The 4,528-nt window shown below is 24.8% G+C and overlaps 1 long non-coding RNA gene across 1 annotated transcript; it reads right to left on the reverse strand.

Annotated features, from left to right (window-relative positions):
- Window positions 1-1,777: 1,777 nt before the first annotated feature.
- On the reverse strand, window positions 1,778-2,816 carry LOC126550342 (uncharacterized). The gene is made up of 3 exons (XR_007604416.1): window positions 2,463-2,816; window positions 2,255-2,375; window positions 1,778-2,185 (listed from the first exon to the last, which is right to left on the reverse strand). It is a non-coding gene; the product is annotated as an uncharacterized LOC126550342 (long non-coding RNA).
- Between the last annotated feature and the right edge of the window lie 1,712 nt (window positions 2,817-4,528).

Here is a 4,528-nt window from a genome sequence, read left to right on the forward strand (position 1 = left end):
TAACATCTTAAACACATATTCCATTACTTTTAACAACCAGAAATGGTTCGATGTTGTAACTCAACCGTAGTACTAAATTGTAACTAATTTACTCCTAATATAAAATCCAATTTTTATATTTACAAAGCGTTCAACCGATCCCACATCAATCGAATTAATCTAGTTTAAAAGTTTAATACAGCAATGATCTGATGTTATATTTTTGAACTTTGTAAATTTGTAATACAGATTGAGGAATGAGGGGACAAATCTACATATATAATAAATAATAATAATGAAAATATAATATACCAAACGTGGTTGACATGGACGTCTATTATTATTATGATATATACATATTACATATTATAATAGATAATATATTACTATGTGCGTATAATATGTATAGGTACGCAAAATACGTAACTTGCTAGTGATTTATAGTCATATAAATAGTAATAATCTCGATTTAACCACTATAATATATAATATATATATTCATTATATTAATTATTATTGTTATTGATGAATGATGATGTTAGTTAGATTATATTATGCGTGCCAAGTGTTTGATTTTATAATTTATTTACATTTCGATTTACGTCACATTTACATATTATATTTATTTAGTTGTTTTTGATGAATTTCTAAAAAAAATAGAACGTAACATTATGTTTATTAAAATAACTCTAATGTTTTAAAGTTGATCGTTGAAAATTATAATTCACCTAATGGCTGAGATAATTTAATTTTTTTAAATTTGTCTTTAATCAAACATGCGATTTATTATTTTATTCCTAAGTAGTTTGATTTTTTTTTTCTTTTTAGTTTGAATGAATCAAAAGGTTTTATTGTCCCTTTATATTATAAACGCAGATATATAAGTATAAAAATATAAATTGACTGAATAACGTGGATGGAAAAAAAACTTACACAATTGTCTAAACCTTTTTTTTATGAATGATTCATGTTACATGATGTACTTCAGATCGATTAATTTAATACAATTGTATTATCAATGGATAATTTTCGCATCATGTCATTCGTATTATACGTTTAATACCTACTTTCATTTAAGTCATCAAATTTACTTACTGAAATATAATTGTACAGAGTTATTGAATTTTCTTTGTTTTAAGTAGGTACAAATAAATAAATTCCGTAGTAGTGACGATGTATTCTTAGTATAAAATATATAGCCATTGTCGTTTCTAATAATAATACTGATTATATCTATATATAGGTATAAGTAAGGACATATTATTATAATATTCATATTAAATATTATATTATACTTATAGTGCAAGCAACTACAATGTGCACATTAAATTAAATATCGTTGGCCGTAAATCAAAGAACGGATTTACGAGAAGGCTGACAAAGCCTCTATGTGTAAGGCACCTATATATAATATATACATATACCTATATAGAAACAAAATTAGATGTGTATTATTATATTATGCAACTATAATGATATAAGGGCACGCTAGGGTGCATCTCTGTGAGGTAAATTTATTTTATTTTTTAAAAACAATGACTATCACATAAATTTGTATACGAAGTATCATTATTACATTATTTTTTTAAAAAAGAAATGTTCCTCGTCTATATAATATTTCAACTAGTGAATATACCTTTAAACTTAAAAGTACACATATAGTGTAATGTTAAATCTTATGGGTTTTAATTAAAAATAACACAACTAGCATTGTAATATAAACCTATATAGGTATATAATACGTATTTTGTTAATATACCGTACCAATATAAAATCGTAAATTCGTAATTTCGGTCGACTGCACCAACAATGTGTAATGTTAACCTTAATACTGATACGGGTTGTGCAGCTAAGTAAACATTAATAAACTGACCATGTATGTAAGTATAATAATGTTGTATAGTATCGTTTTTACGATCTTTGTACGACCTGACGACCTGTAGTCTTATTATTTCTATAGATACCACAACTTTCACACTCAACCTCTGCTATCAAGTCTTCATTAACCTCAGGTGTATGTTAACATGCGTTTATACTTAAAAAATAAAATAAATATTCAGAAAAATAAAAACTTTTGAAATATCCTGTAAATATTGTTCATCTTTAATCATCGAAGCTCGTCTGCCACCTAATCTTCTCAAATGAAAAGGCTTCTATTTCCAGAATGGTTAGGAATCTGTAGTCTGTGTTCACAGAAGTGCTATAACTATAATAGCATAATATTTCATAAAACAAAACTGGTAGATAGATTCTACAAAGCGAAATTTGGAATTACTTTGAACACAGTAGTAAGCAAGTCGCGTTCTCGGGATAAACAGTAATAAAGTATGTTGTGTTTAATTTGTATGCAATACGACGGAACCAACGGCCATAAAAATTTTTTTATCATTTTGATCCTAAACATAAATTATTGTTACTATTATTATTATTATTGTTATTATTATTTTAACAGTGGTTAATTCGTTTGTACATCCTGTATTTACCTATGACCTTAATTGCATCGGTGAAAATATACGTTTTTAAAATTTAAGAAATGTTATAATAATAAATTGTATTGTTTGATATAAAATTAATATTTCATCCGGTTTCCGCTTTATACTATGTAACGCACTAACACCTCTCATTGTGTGTAAAATTTTTTTCGACATAAAACGCCAATAAATATACAATGATTTTTGCATAGTTACTCATGTCTTCTGTTTTGCTTCCACGCCTAACAATGGCGAGTATGATATGCACGCACATGATAAAACATACATAAGATTTTCGATTAAGATTAACCGCTTTTAAAATGTACATTTATTATAAATACCAATATTACGCTTCGAATCGTTAAATTGTTTTTTTTCGTTTTATGTACGGTTGTTGATTTTATTGTTTTATAAACCGATAATCACATTGGATATACAGAATTTCTCAATAAAACATGAAATTTACACAAAAAAAAACAATGCAATGAAAAAAAAAAGATGAATATAATATAATACTGTAAAAAGAGACTTCACTCATCCATCTACTGGAAACTGTCTTGAGTTCAGAAATATTTAAAAAATTAAATCTACAATAAAACCATTTGATTACTGTACTTACATTTGACTTTGTAAAATGTAAATAAAATGTACCTCTTAAGTTTAAATCAATACTACACACCATTTGTTTTGAATTTGATTTTTGGTATGTGTGAATAATTCATTATAAAATTCACGTTTTGACTAAATTTTTTAATATCCTTAATCCTCATACATACTTCATAAATAGTATTGACATTACATTTTTATATTAAACATAATTATAATAGAGTTTATTTGGTTTATTTATTTTGTGTTATTTTAATGTATACATTAAGGTTTATGTATTATAAATTTATAAACTTTAGTTAACACATTTGTAGAAATGTAGTTAATTCAATTGTATTACTTTAACGATAAATATGTTTAACATCCATATATTGAATTTGTCTAATTTGTATTATTTAACCATAATAATATTTGTTATGTTAATTTTTTTAAATAAATAAATTAATAAAGTTTTATATAATTCATTAAATTTTAAAAGTTTATATACGAAATGATTCCTTTCATTATGTATCTTACTATACTTACGTGTATAAACAAATACACTTTCATTTCATTATTTTTCATTATTTATCACTATTGTTTTTATTTATATCTTTATTTTTTATTTAAATTATCAATTTTCATCATCAATAAACTACTAATTTGTATTTATTATTTGAAATTGTGTGCATTGTTTATCAAATAACTTGAGGTATAATACTAGAAAGTCGAAAGTCGATTAAAATTCTGATTGGATATTTCAATGTTAACATAAAAAAAAATCTCAACATTATTGTAGAACATTATCATTTTATAAACAATGCGTTGTTAAATATCGGAAGATGAAACTTTAAAAACAATTGTTTATTGTTTCGTGAATATATTTTTTTATATAAAGTTATTATTTATAAATATTCCTTACACTTATAATAAAATATAATATAAAATATTTGATGTATGAATTTACAATAGCATTGCAAATATAAGAATTAGAAACCTGTTAAAAAATTACAACGTTTTCAATATAAGCATATTGTCTTACTTACGAACAATGATTAAATATTTTGAAAAAATCATTTCAGGAAAAGTTTATGCATAACAAAAAAAAAAAATAATACTTGTTACAAAGTCAATAATATTTTATTAATAAATGATTGTACATTGGAATTTATTAGAAGTATTTTTTATGGTTTTTTTAAGTACAAGGTCTTTAAACGAAAACATGAGAACCCTATCTTTAAATTTATAGTTAGATAAAATAAATTAGAAGAAAAATATAATTTGAACATGGCCACGAGGACAAGACAAAGCGAGTGTTGTATGCGTACGGATTTAATCTGCTCGGACAAACTTTGGCCCGGACAATCATAGATCCGATGAGTATTGGAATGCAAAGCCCCGTGGGCCATTTCCTTAAAACAATACACGCAAATAACTGCGGTTAGTACTTAGGGTGTTTTATAATATATTGTAATAGTCGGTCCGTTTCGAGA

The sequence above is a fragment of the Aphis gossypii genome, chromosome 2 (assembly GCF_020184175.1).
Source record: "Aphis gossypii isolate Hap1 chromosome 2, ASM2018417v2, whole genome shotgun sequence".
Taxonomy (NCBI): Eukaryota; Metazoa; Arthropoda; class Insecta; order Hemiptera; family Aphididae; genus Aphis; species Aphis gossypii.